The sequence below is a fragment of the Lynx canadensis genome, chromosome D2 (assembly GCF_007474595.2).
Source record: "Lynx canadensis isolate LIC74 chromosome D2, mLynCan4.pri.v2, whole genome shotgun sequence".
Classification (NCBI taxonomy): domain Eukaryota; kingdom Metazoa; phylum Chordata; class Mammalia; order Carnivora; family Felidae; genus Lynx; species Lynx canadensis.
The window spans coordinates 33772495-33787278 of NC_044313.2; the positions used below are offsets into that span (position 1 = coordinate 33772495).

At 44.2% G+C, this 14784-nt stretch overlaps 1 protein-coding gene across 2 annotated transcripts in view; it reads left to right on the forward strand.

Moving 5' to 3' along the window:
* Positions 1–14784, forward strand: part of LOC115527197 (protein FRA10AC1) — an 84683-nt gene that overhangs the window by 3532 nt on the left and 66367 nt on the right. The window contains exons 1-2 of one of the 2 annotated variants that reach the window (XM_030334670.1): positions 20–78; positions 326–429. The gene's annotated coding sequence lies outside the window, so the exon portion shown is untranslated. Of the gene's footprint in view, positions 1–19; positions 79–325; positions 430–14784 lie in introns of those variants that run through there. The other variant, XM_030334669.2, reaches the window with a different exon arrangement.

The window sequence follows — 14784 nt, forward strand, 5'->3', positions numbered from 1 at the left end:
GGGACCCAACGGCTGGAGGAGAGAGCCGACTTGCATCACCACGAGAACACTGAGCACAGACCAGCCTTCAAAGGCAAAGTGAAGTGATGTAACAGAAAATAAACAGCGTTCCGCTTGCACGGGGAGGCTCTTTAATTGTTACCAAAAATAGGATGGCTTTCTGTCTTATTAGTGGGTGGGTGGGTGGGAGCAGTCATCTTGTATCAGATCTCGGCAGTCTCAGAAACCTCTGGGAATTTGCTTTGCATGTAGCAAACCAAAAACTCGCTTTGGAGCCAGCCCTGGCTGGAAAAATGAAGTTAAATGAAACTCTCTCCCTCTGCAGCATTTGGCTAAAACCTTGGTAGTTTTTGCTGAATCCACCTGACTGATGCCATCGTTGAAAGACAAATGAGAACACATGGAGAATGTGACTTTCAGGGAATGAATGTGAGTAAATACTTTTCTGACACTTATCAACAGTTATGAATTATTGGTTATCATAATACCTCCCTCCCCCCCATATGTAAGCCATCCTCTCCTTCCCCAATGAGGTGTGGAGATGGCAGTGTGGCCTGCCTCTGTGCATAATCCACTTTCCTCATTTCTCAGTCCCCCTGTGTTAGTAGTGGAACCAGAAGCCTGAAAGAGCTCCCTGCCAGCAGGAGGCAGCCAACTTTGGCTTCTCAGGGCCCTGAAAAGATCCTGGTTTAGCCCAGGAGGCTCAGACAGGGTGGAGGAAGCACTGGACTAAGAGCCAGAGACCTGGCGTTGAGGTCCCAGTTCTGCCACAAACTAGCTGATGTTATCCCTGCATCTGTTCCCCTGCCTGTGAAATGAGGATGGTCGCCAAGGTGTTCCATAAATATTATGAACATTAAATCAAAACGGTAGGCTACGTTACTGTCACATTTGATGGAAAAGAGAATGTACCCTTGGAATAGGAAATTAATTTAAAGAAGAAAAAAAACACACAACAGTCCTTGACATTGGGATAGGGCGGTATAGTCCAAGAGGGTGGGAAGACACTTAGCTTGGAGGACACGTTGGAAAATAAACTGTGGGTCCTCTTACCATGCTGAAGTCGGCTATCCCTAGAGCTGGCACAGCTGGCTAGGGGATGTCAGTCTGCAATCCTTTCTCCTGCTCAGCTTCTTAGTGGAGAAATGTTCTTAGGAATATTTGAGCAAAGGTGTGATTATGACATAAACTCAACCTCTATGGGAGCTTGATGCATTGTCAGTTTACCCAGCCCCCCTTTCCCTCGCATCACATGCTCATGCCTATCACTTGTTTAATCTCTATAAACTCTGGAGGTGGGCGGGGGGGGGGGGGGGCGGGGGGGGGGGCGGAGCAGCAAAGGCATGTTCATTCTTGTAGCGGATTTCTGTCTGTTTACCCAGAAGACTGTAAGCTTCATGAAGGGAGGCACCCAGTGCCTGGACAGCGTTGTGCACAAAGTGTGCAAAAAGTAAGCCTTCTAGAATGACAACGGAGCAGAGAAGCTATTCATGGTCAGGACATGCTCATCCAAAGAAATGTCACATCACATCTCAGAGTTACAATAGAGGGATCTGATCTCATCAAGGGAGTCTAGGGACAGTTCCCTGAAGAAGTAATGATTAAACTGAGTTCCCAGGTAAGGGGGAATGAAAGAGAGAGTGGGAGCATTCTAGGTGGGGCAAACAGACACAAGGGCCTGGCCTCCCCCCAGGGAGCAGCGGACACCCCTCCAGTGTTTTAGGAGTGATTTAATCTGGTTTGTGCTTCAAAAGGACCAGTAGATTATTATCATTCAGCCAGTTTTTGAGGATATATAAATATGTTGCATTTTTACAGAAAAGGAAAAAAAACACCTCAATCCAAGATAAGTAATGATTTTAGAATAGATTCTACTAATGTTTCACTGTCAAAGTCTCTGTAGGGAGGGAGGGAGGGAGGGAGGGAGTATATGAGAGTGTTTTTAGACTGTGACCCACGGGCAAAGCCCTACTTGAAATGGTAAAAGTGTCACTTAAAAGTTGGCTGCAAGCCAGATTTTTGTAAATTGCATCCTGCTTCAGTGCACAGTGGAAATTTGCTCCATAAAAATAATTATGTGGTAAAAATTTTATAGAGGATTGTTTTTATTCTTACCACCCATCCCCTAACTTATCTGACTTGTAACTGATGCATTTTGTAATTATAAAATAAAGACCCGGAGAACTTTCAGGAACCTTGGAGTTCTCAGATTCGATCTCCAAAATGTTATAGATGAGGAAACTGAGTTACTGAGAGGTCATTTGGACGGTTAGGAGCAGAGCCACCACTCTGTGTGGGGTGACACCATCACAGATACCTGGTTAAACTGATCGATGCGGTTAAACAGGGTCATTCGCTCCCTGTGTTTCCCCGTCAAATGTATCAAATTATCAAGATTGCTTGATCAGACCTTGGCTTTGTACTCTTTAGACATGGTCAAAGAAAGTGTGAACAGTCTTTTATTTTTGACTTGAGTAAGCCAGAGGGCAAATGGATGAGGGAAAGAAATCATATCCATAACTTCACTTTGCCGCTAGATGTATCTGGTGGCTAAGTTTGTCAGCTCAAGTGGAAAAAGGACCATGGGGAGGGGAGTGGGGACTCTAAGGACAAATTACAATGGGCATTCTGAAAAGACAGTAACTTTTTCTTTTTCTATGGCATTTAAAGCCCAGACTTGAATTCCCTATTCAATGAAAACACCCACTAACCCACTAAGATCAGGCAAAATGTTAACCCTGTCATGTAGATTGCTAATGGCCTTTTAGGAAAGACAAAGTCCTGACTGAAGGATTGGATCTGAGGAGGGGGCTAGGGAGAGCAGTTTACCATGTTGAAGTCTTAGGGGGCCTGGCAAGGGGGCTCTTATTGCTGATGACACTTCCCCCTTCTCCAGGAAGCCCTGGTTGGGCTCAGAGAGTTGTGGGAATCGGGAGGATGGAGGCTTAGGAGTTTCCACAAACTCAGACACCTTTAGATAAGGTTTGATAAGCCACCTGTGGATTGCGGTGGGGACCCCGGGAGATTGGCCTAGAAAGGATGAAAGCAGAGCTGGCAGGAGGCCCAGGGGGTCTGGGAGGCCAGGCTGAGGAAGGCTCGATGCCAGGCCCAGCCTGGAGGAGTAGCTGAGTGGGTCCAGGGCTGGCTCTGCGTTTTGCCAGCCGTGACTGCAGGCTACAATTTAAGCTTTCTAAGCTATAGTTTTCTCCTCTGTAAAATGAGGATAATAATAATATACATCACACAGAATTGTTGGCAGAATTAAATCCAGTAATGTATCCAAAGTGTTTAGTATGGGATACATGGGAAAGATTTGTCATCATCATCATCGTTGCTGCAACAGGACTTGAACTCTGAACATGTGACTCCTGATACCTGGGAAGCAAAGCTCTCAAATAAAAATGGGTTTATCTTAAGTCTGTATTCACTCTAGGAAGCAGGCACTTCTGGGCAGGATGACAGACTGTGGCCTTGCCAAGAGTCTATTTGCATAAAGCAACCAAGGATCCTCCTGGGAAAGAAAGAACTCACCAATTTAGGTGAGACTACGACATAGAAATTCAGTCCAAGGACAAGGTCCAGAGCTGGAGAAAAAGAAGGTGCTTCTAAACACGGGACAAAGATTGTTTTCAGCCTTCTGCCCTTGAACGTGTGTAAGTTAGAAGGGGTAAGAGGAATCTGCTTGGGATCCCTGTCACAGAGGGGGTTCTCTCTAGTTTAGTGGGCATCGCGGCATTGCAGGTGGGTGCTGTGAGGAACTGCACACAGCGCTGTGGCACTGGAGATACAAGACCAACAGCATCCCCATGCAAGTGCGTAACTCAGATATCACCAAAGTCACCGGGCTTTCCACCAGGAGCAGCTCAACACTAGTGACCCAGCAGCAGTGACAGCCCCACAGAGGAGTTGGCGGATGATCCCAGCAGGAGCCAGAGCACAGGAGAAGGGAAATGAGGATCTGGTGTGTGTTTGGGAGCATGTGTGTGACGTTCCCTGGGCATCCTCAGAAACTGGACAGGGGCTTTGTGGGGGAGCTGGAGATTCTGGGAGAGCTGATGAAAGCAGAGTGAGAGAGGAACAGCCTGTGCTGGTTCTGATTCCAGCTCTCCCATCCGGCTGGTGTGGCCTAGGAAACACGCATTATGCAAGTAAACAAATCATTATTATGAGCCTTGAAAGATGCAGCTTGGCCCTGCCTCCTTTTACAAACACTCACACATGCAAATGGTGTCAGTTCGTGCACGCGCACGGTTGTGATGTAAAATGTTTCTTACAGTCTATGACCAAAAAGAAAAAAGAAAAAAGAAAAAGAAAGAAAGAAAGAAAATGAAAATGCTTCATTAGAGAGTGCGTAAGATCTTCACTGCCCCAGGAGTCTGTGAAATGTCGATCTCAATTTCAATAAATTCCACTTACTGATTGAGGGCAGTAAATAGACCAGTTAGAATGCCATTTCTGTTATTCACTAGCTGTGTGACCTTGGGCAAGTTGCTTAGCTTCTCTGTGCCTCACTTTCTACGTTGATAAAGTAGCAAGAATACCATCTCTGCATTGTTGATATTAAGATTAGTGACAATGCACGTGGAAGGCATGTCACAAAGAAGGCATTCAGCTACTGATAGTTCTGCCAGAAAGTAGATGAGAAGTAGGCGAGGGCAGTGAGCAGAGGACCAGATTTTGAAGATTGCTTAGAAGGAGTGTGTCACTTAGGACTCTTTGGAGAAAGTGTCAGACATTGACTCTGCCAACCTTAGCATAAAAGGCCCTTATTGCCATGGTGATAGAGTGACTGGCAGAATCCAGGGAAGGGCTGTCCATGCAGACTTCAGAATGGAGAAACTTGAGGGAGCTTCGGAATCTAGGTAGAAGGAGGTAAGGGACAAGGTCCTCAGGACTCTAACCAGTTCTTATCCCCATGTTCCTCCCTGAAGGAGAGAGCCCGGTGGGCTGATCTGGGGTCAGGTACCCATCCACTTGCCACGGGAAAGCAGGACACATTGGCAGCAACCCCACCCCCACCAAGAGTGGACACAGTGGCAGGGGGGTGGCACCCCAAAGGAAACTTTGGTACTACTACCAGGAGCAGAGAGGATGGCTGCTGGGTAGGCAAAACCCAGGAATACTCACTACGGATGGGATGTGTGCCAGTATCTGTCCGCTAATATCATTTCCCTCGGCCCCAGCTTATCACCCCAGCCGAACTCATGATTTTTAAGAGAATGACCAGAGGACAATTCAGACAAACAGGGATAATTTCTCAAAAGACAGCTAAACTCTTGTGTCCTGACTGTGGAATTGGGGCATTTTCGATTCCTGCAGTCCATCTTTGGCCAAAAGGGGAGATGGAAGGCAAGAATAATGAAAGCTGACACTTAACAGAATGCATATTGTGTGCCATCTGCTGTTCAAAGCCCTTTATGTATATTAATTCATTTAATCCTCATAACAATCCAATGGGTTAGATCTTTATTAGTGTTGTTATTTCTGTTGTTATTTCCTCTCTACTTACGGATAAGGAAACTTAGGGCCAGGAGGTGAAGTAGCTTGCCCCGGGTCCTGCAGCTGGTGAGGAGTGGCACTGGGATCTGACTCTGATACCCACGGTGTTAGCCACTATCAGGTGCTGCGTCCCCAAAGGATCAGTGGGATGTGAGACACTGGGTGCTGCTTTGGAGGCCCATAGTGCCTCACTGGCTAGGTGCTTCTCCTGGACTACAGTTCCCAGCATGCAACTGGGCTATCACATTAACCCCTTCTTCACCAAAAGTTCCTCACTGTCTTCGGTAAAAAAAAAAAAAAAAAAAAAAAAAAAAAATTAATGGCAAATGTGGCAAAATCTGGTCTCCCTAAAGGATAATTATGCAATTGAGGCATGAATGCAGATGTAAGTGGGAATGACAGAGGAGAGGGTAAAATTCTAGTTTAAAATATACTCTTCATTTTTTTTTAATGTTCAAAGGAAGACACTGAAAATTACTGTGGGAAGGATCGTTTTTTAACTGAGAAATGCGTACTGTGACAATATCAATAAGGGTATTTTAAAGCACCCATTCTCAAACTTTGTTGCACTTTGCAATCACTTGGAGAATTTTTTTTAATGTTTATTTATTTTCAGAGAGAGAGAGAGAGTGAGAGTGTAAATAGGGGAGGGGCAGAGAGAGAAGGAAAGAGAATACCACGCAGACTCCACATGGTCAATGCAGAGCCCAACACGGGGCTCGATCCCACGGATCACAAGATCATGACCTGAGCCGAAATCAAGAGTTAGATGCTCAACCAAATGAGCCACACAGGCACCTCTACTTTGAGAATTCTTTTTTTTTTTTTTTAATGTTTATTTACTTTTGAGAGAGACAGAGACAGAATGCGAGTGGGTTAGGGGCAGAGAGAGAGGGAGACACAGAATCTGAAGCAGGCTCCAGGCTCTGAGCTGTCAGCACAGAGCCCGACGCAGGGCTCAAACTCACAAACCATGAGATCATGACCTGAGCCGAAGTTGGACGCTCAACCGACTGAGCCACCCAGGTGCCCCATTCACTTTGAGAATTCTTAAAAATACTTAATGCTGGGGTCACATCCCTAGAGGTTCTTATTTAATTGGTCTGGTGTATGACCTGGACATTGAGACTTTTAAAGGTCACATGAAATTCTAAAGTGCAGCAAAATTTGAGAACCCTGGTTTTAAAGATGGGAAATATTCAGGTGGGGTCATAAAGATAAATCAACATGTGACCAGCTCAAGGAAACTTGTAAGATAAAAGACAGGGAGACAGAATAGGCTCTCAAGCAGTGGTTTTTAATCCTGGCTGCATATTAGGATCATCTGGGAAATGTTTAAAAAAAAATACAGGTGCCTGGGCCTTACCCCAGACTAACTGAATTAAAATCTCTGGGGATGTATTCTGGTTCCCGGGACTGTGGTTCTTAAAGTGTTCCCAGACCAGCAGCATTGGTATCACCTGAGAACTTATTAGAGATACAGATTCTCGGGCCCCACCCCAGACAAATGGAAACAGAAACTCTGGGGTGGGGCCCAGCAATTTGTGTTTTCACAAAGCTTCCAAGTGATTCCAATTCACTCTTAAGTTTTGATAACCACTGCCCTAGGATGCAGGCCCGTGGAGATAGGAATCTGGTCTGACGTTTTACCGATGATCCTAACACAATGTTAGGCACAGAGAATGTGCTTTCCATAGTCTGTTACATTAATGGCCCTCAATGAACCAGGCCTCCCAGTATTCATGCCCTTGTGCCCTCTCCTCTGGGAGCAGGACTGTCCAACAAAATCTGCAGAAGTGACACAATCAATGCCAGTTCCTGGCCAGAGTCTTAAGAACTGGCAGCTTCTGCTTTTGCACTTTTAGGAGTGCTGAGGTGCCATGTAAGTCAGGCTCCTTGTGAAGAGGTCACGTAGAGTTAGAAACCCTGAGTCTCCATAGAGAAGGAGACCCAGCCACTCCAGCATCTAGGCTGAGTTCAGCTCCCAACGGATCTGCCAGATGAATGCAGCCACAAGAGTGACTGCTGGCAAGGCCAACAGAAGAAACTCCCAGTTGAGCCTACACCAGATCAAAGAGCTGTCAGCAAATCAAATGATTTTAAGCCAGTAAGTTTTGGGTGGTTTGTTAATGCAGCAACATGAAAAATGAAACAATGCTTAAGAAATACCTGTTGAATTAACGGTGAAAGTGCTACAGGGACATGGAGCTAGAACACAGCCTCTCACTTTTGTCAAAGGGGGAAAAACAGGAGTTAGATAGAAAGCAGGGACATAACTAGCCAGTTGGTGAAAAGGATGGCTAAGGAGGGAATTCTGAGCAGAAGTCATTAACACTGCACCCACAGCCCAGACAGCAAAGGCCCACAGGGCCTAGCCAAGAGCAGAAGAATCAAAGGTACTCGGGAGCCTGAATGGCTCAGTCAGTTAAGCATCTAACTCTTGATAATGGCTCAGGTCGTGATCTAATGGTGGGGAGATAGAGCTCTGTGTCAGGCTCCTCGCTGGACACAGAGCCTGCTTGAGATTCTCTCCCTCCCCCTCTCTCTCTGTCCCTCCTCTGCTAGCATGCGCTCTCTCTCAAAATAAGTAAATAAACTTAAAAAAGAAAAGGTGCTAACTCTTGCTACCACACTGAATACTGATTATATAGTATAATATATATATGCCACCTACTGGCTGTGGGATCATGGTTAAATCACGCAACATCTCTCTGTCTCAGTATCTTTGTGTGAAATGAGATTAATGTTGCTTCACAGGCTTTTGCCAATGGCTGGATGAAATCGTGTCTATGAAAGCATTTCAACTCTAGTCTTTCACAAGTGTGAGGGTCTATTATGCTGCTCTAGTCATGTTTACTAAGTTGAATTCTACCCTTCCTCCCCACTTGGCTTTTATCTATTATGGCATATAGATAAAACATCTCTCCAATATTAATGCCCAGCAACAAATATTACATATTTAAAGTTACATATAACTTATATAATATTCTATATAACTGTATTATATATATTTGAATTATATATTAATTCTTCTCAACAGATTTGCATTAATACTATTATTACCCCATCTTACAGATAAGGAAATGTAAGATCAAATGGGTTAAGTCATTTGCCGAAAGTCATGCAGCTAATATTAAATGGAACTCAACCCATATTTGTCTAATTCCGAAATTCAAGTTTTTAAGCACACAGTAGGGCCAAACTATTCAGGAAAACTGAATAGTGACCCTGTGGGTACTCAAAGAAGAGTAACCATCTGCCATTGGTTGTAAATAAAATGTGCTATGTTAGCACATGAATGCATCTCCCATTTTAGGATAGAAGTCCATGGAAAAATAGATCTCATATTATAGCTAAAGTTGACAGGTTACATCTATTCGGTAAAACAAAGGAAACCAGTAGTTAATCTTAGGGCCAGCAATCTGTGATGAAGAGTAGTCAGAATTTAGGCATTTTGAGAAACTTAAACTAAACTTTTTAGTCCTGGAAGTGAGTTTCCTAAGTAGTCAGTTGCTTAAGAAAAAACAAGCCCTGGGGCGCCTGGGTGGCGCAGTCGGTTAAGCGCCCGACTTCAGCCAGGTCACGATCTCGCGGTCCGTGAGTTCGAGCCCCGCGTCAGGCTCTGGGCTGATGGCTCGGAGCCTGGAGCCTGTTTCCGATTCTGTGTCTCCCTCTCTCTCTGCCCCTCGCCCGTTCATGCTCTGTCTCTCTCTGTCCCAAAAATAAATAAATGTTGAAAAAAAAAAAAAAAAAAAAAAAAAAAAAAAAAAAAAAGAAAAAACAAGCCCAGATACAAGCTATGCCAGAACAGCTTCTTTGGCCTCTAAGTTTCCAAAATTATACAAAAAGGGTGGGTCGTTTGTTGTTGTTGTTGTTGTTCTTGTTTTTTGAACTACTTCTTTTAAAATTCTTCTGACAGAAGCTCCAGTGTCTTCTGTAGGAAGTATCTTAAAATCACCTTTGTCAATACCAATGCTACATTGGTGTGTCAGAACCAAGGATAAGAGAGGGAGGGTCAGTGGGTTCCTAAGGTGCTTGGAACTGTTTACTGCCCCCTTTCAATTGCTCTTCATTTATTAGTTCAATGTATACTTCTGAATATTATGCACAAGGTGTTGGGGAATGCAAAGACATACAAGTCTCTGTTCTCAGCAAATGGAATGATTACCCAGACCGTAAGATGGTAGACAGCTCATTCTCCATTCTTTTCTCTCTCTGCTTCTTTGAGAGGCAGCAATAGAATTGTAGAAACTGATAGATCTGAGTTCAAATTCTGACATTGCCACCTACTGGCTGTGGGATCATGGTTAAGTCATGCAACCTCTCTCTGTCTCAGTATCTTTGTGTGAAATGAGATTAACGTTGACTTCACAGACTTTTGCCACTGGCTGGATTAAATTGTGTCTATGACAGCATTTCATCAACTCTAGTCTTTTACAAGTGTGAGAGGTCATTATGCTGTTCTAGTCATGTTTACTACCCTTCCTCCCCAACTGGCTCTTATCTCTGAATCTTTTTCCATTTTATTTCCCTTTATTGTAAGGGTAGCCAAGATTTGTTTGAATCAGGTCTGGTAAAACAGGCAAGCATGGAAATGACTACCATGAAGGAAAGAGTTGCTATACTCACAGAAGTTGCTGTACCAACCTTGGAGTGTAAAGTAGGAGGTGTGGCACACTATGTAGGGAGGCTACATGGGGAAGCACTGGGGTCAGTCAGGAGGCAGAAGGAGTGAAGGAAAATGTAGACAAGAGCCTTTATTGTGCTAGTTTGAATAATCTCAGTGGGCTTTGGGACATAGGAGCTGTCCCTGATTATCTGGTACCTGTTTCTGGGATGATTAGGGCAGGTGGATAGTGGCTGAGAGTAAGAGAGCCCAATAGAGGAGATGGTTGGGGAGATGGATTCTGCATTAGTTGGTTTGCAGATGAAAGATATTCTTACAGATGTGTCGTTTACTACCTCTAGGAATTGGTTAACCTTGAAGGGGCAGTCCCTCCAGGGTCAGGAAGTCCCCAGATGTCAAAGCATCAGAATATAGAAGATAAAAAGACATACTTACTGTACCCTTCCAATGGCTCCTCAATAGGAAGCAAGTGACTGAACTCTAAGGGATCTGAGAACACTGTGGAAGCCTGGGGAAGCTATTAGGAGTGGTGATCTGCAAGGAAGAGAGTAGGAGGGTCAGTGAATCCAGTAGGATTTTTGCCCTGGCCCTATTCAGTTTACCAAGATTCCAAACCCATCACAGAGTGAAGCCCGAGTGAATGGGATGAAAGGCAGCAAGTTGTACTGCTTAAAAAAATCCTCCTTGAAGGTGCGATCTGCAGTTTTATTTATCTTTCTATTCCCTTGATTGAATGATCATTACCTAGGAGAAACCGCTAAAATGGGCTTGTAAAGGAGAAAATGTAGTTTAGATGTGTGGGCTTGTACTTACTTTTTGCTCTTAAAAAAATGAACTCAGTTTTGTTTAATTTTTATTACCACAGTTAAGTATGCCAAGTTTATATATTTTCATAACTGTCTTCAATGTTGAGTAGAAACTGAATTAGGCATGGACTGGAGACCATTGCTTGCAGCCCCAAAGAAAGAGACCCCCTGACTCATGCTGGTGGCAGAAACCGGCCCTGCTTTCTTTCCTTGGTTAAATTTTCAGGGGAGGAAAGTTGATGTAATTGATGAGGAAGAAGAAAGTGATGGTGGTGGTGATGTTGCTGACAAATAACACTGGCACCTGTTTATAATGTGCCAGGTGCTGTTGTAGGTGCCTTGGAACTATTGCCCAATGAGGAAACTGAGGCACAGAGGCTAGGCAGCTCACCCACATACAATAAGAAGTCCATCTGGCTTAAAACTGAGACATTCCACACTCTTGATCACTCCACAGCACTGTTGCTGTGAAGCTGTGAAGCACTTCTTGCTTCAGCATGGTTTCCTGGAACAAGGGTTGTCTCACTGTACTCACAAGAGCAGGCAGGGACTGTGGGAGTGCAGAACCCCTGTGAGGTGATGGGTATTCAGCCCCTGTGCTCCTCTGGGTGTGTACCCGGGGCTGATCCTGGCCAAAGATGTGGCATTTGGGAAGTTTGTCTCTAAGCCGTGGTAGAAAGAGAAGAGGCCAGGATCTGGTTCTGTCTGGGATGAGCTGTATGACCTTGTGCATAGCTCTTGACATCCCGGCTCTGGTTTTCAAAGGAAGTGCTTGGTCTGGATGATCTCTAAGGATCCCGTACATGTGAACTGCCTCTGTCAGAAACCCTCCTGGAGGGAAGATTATCAGAAAGGCAGGGAGAGCGTTGAGCAGCTTCTTGCATGGACAGTAGTAAGTTACTCCTAGCTATTTGGTGCCCTGAGGAGTGAAAACATTGGCCTAGTTGCCTCTTGCTTCACCCTGGCTGCAACTGTTGGACAGGAGATGCCAACATCCTGAAACTCTTGGAACCTCCACACACAACGAAGAATTGTCCTGCCCCAAAGCTCCTAGCGTTCCCACTGAGAAGGAATAAAAGGAGTTCTCATAGTGGGAACATAAGAAACTTCTTTGTGCATTTTTCTGAACATTAATCAATAATCCATTAACTCAGGGACACTGAATGCTCTACATACAGAATCCAAAACAAACTGACAGATACCCTCCGGCAAGAACTGAGGAGAGGCTGTGTGGCCTTGGACAGGCATTTCGTTTCCTCATTTCCTCAGGCCTCAGTTTCTCCATCTTTCTAGCACTGACATTCTATAACTTCCAAATTTCTCTCCTCAGGCAGGAACAATACCTTGTCAAAACAGGGGCTTGAAAAGACTTTGTTTTCCTCACTTTATGTCTGACAGATGCATATCCTTCAGTTAACCAAAATGCACATGGCAAAGTTTAAATCAAAATACAAAAGCATTCTTTATGGACTATATTGACTGTAGCTAACAATGCCATATTGCATATTTGATCTTGTTCTCGTCACAAGAAACAAAAAATTTTTTGTAGCTCTATATGGTGATGGATGTTAACTAGATTTATTGTGGTGATCATTTTGCAAAACTACATATAAAGATCTCATCATTATGTTGAATACCAGAAGTTAATGTAATATAGGTCAACTGTACCTCAATTTAAAATAAAAGTATATGGAAGCTAATGATCCAAGAATATTTTTGATAAACTAGGATTTTAGCTATTTAGCATTTTCTCTAGAAATATATTGGAATTTTTCAGAGCCAAACACTAAAAACAGGGGAAGGGCATCATGGTAGGCTGCCCTTGCTACCAGCTAGACTTGAAGAGCGAAAAAACAGAAGGTTGTTAGTGAATATAATGAGCATGATTCTAAGTCATGGGCAAGGTGAATGTAACTGAGCCAGAAATATGATTTGGGGTGGTACTAAGGGAAAACACTGCCTCTAGGGAGGACTTATTTATTGAAATATAAAGTTGAAAATATGATTATTCTCTCTTCTTCTCCTTCTTCTTTTTCTCCTCTTTTTCTCCTTCTTCTTCTTTATGCCTGAATCACTGCCACAAAAGTTATTAGACATTTTTTTCTTAAAAGAGACACTTCTCTACCTTTTCAAGGAGGCCATTAAGTGTTTTTTTTGTTTGATGATTTTGGTTTAAGATTCTGAAGTTAAAGGAGAAACATACAACCAGACTGCTCAGGCTTTGGAAACTTGAACTTCGTGATGTTGGATTTCAAGCTTGTTGCTTTTGCCTTATCCATTTAGAAAGGTCCTGTTTTGTTTGGCTTTGAATTCTCATTCTGGAAGAATTAAGAGCTTTCCGTTGCTGCCCGTGACTTATGGCCTGTGTTACACCCATTAAGTTTGCATAGGAATGATGATCCAAGAAGTTTGGAATTTAACCCCAGAAAATGGCAAGGGAATGGTTATGACCATAGGATTAGTGCCCCGCTGGTCCGGGGCAGGGAGGAGCATCAGCAGCAGGAAAGCATCAGGCTCCTGCACCAGCCCCTCTCCTGGCCACACGTGCGTCACTGTCTGTACTGTTCCTGAGGTGGACTGAGGAAGATGGAAGAGCCAATACTTGCTGGGCCAGCTGATCATCTTACCTGCCCTGCATACAAGGCATTATCATCCTCACCCTGCAGAAGAGGAAGCACAGCTCACAGAGGCTAAATGACTTGCCCAGGGCCACAGAGTTTGGCTTCAAACTGACTTCTGTCTATTTCCAAAATGTTTATCATGTGATTCCTTATTTTTGATGTATATGAAATTATGGGCAGTTCTGGAGGCCTTGTCTATGTGAGGCAAGCGTTGTGTAAGATGTCTGTAGAGTATATGGCATTCGAGGCATGGACACAACTGAGGATGATTCAGCCCTGGCTCGGGAGGCTCTTTGGAGACACGTAGGGGAAGCCTTGGGTCATCCCAAACCAGTAGTGTGGTCTAGTGTGGTGGTTACGGCTTCACCCCTGGCTCTGCCATTTACCAGCTGAGTAACCTTGGGAAAATTTTGGAACTTTCTTATCCTTTTCTCACCTGTAAAATGGAGATACCAGTACTCCTGTCACAGGATTGCTATGTCATTTTTCGGGCCCAACACTGAAGTGAGTTGTGACGGACACAAGCCTTGCTTAAGTGGAGTGCCCATCGGCTGACATTTGACTGTAATCGTGCCACTCAGATTAGATTGCTGGATTGGTTTTTGTTTTTGTTTTTTTTTACTCTAAACAAATGAATCTTATTTCTTACTCAGCATGTTGTCTAAGTTCACTCATTCAACACATGCGTGCTAAGTGTGTTTTCCATGTGAGGCACAACACAGCACCGGACATTCAGCACAGGGCAAGCCCCACAGAGCTGCTACCTTTGAGCATCATGTAGTCTAGAGGAGGACACGAGAATTAAACAAGAGGAAGCACAGTGTGGGAGAAGGCTGTGTCAGGGGACAATCAGGTTGGCAGAGCAGTGATAGCAGCACCGAGTCCTGACTAAAGTGTCAGGAAAGTTTAAACTAAACCTGAAAGGCCCCATCTCTATTTCAGCCCACGCTGGCAGCTTCCTCAAGGTCCCCAGATTCCCTGTGGATGTCAGATGGCTCAGTAGTAGAGAGTATCCCACTGTAGTCCTTCTGCTCCCAAAGATCTGGGAAATGTCTTCTCTCCTTTGCCTCTGAATCCTCCCCCAAATGGCGAAGGCTTCTGAGAAATGGTTCTAGGGTAAACCAGGGAACATTGAATATAATGTGAAACAAGAAAAAAAAAAGTACAAGAAGAAAAAGGTTTTATGCCTCTGTAGGGAAGGAAAAACTTTCTCCTCTACTTTGTTATGTTC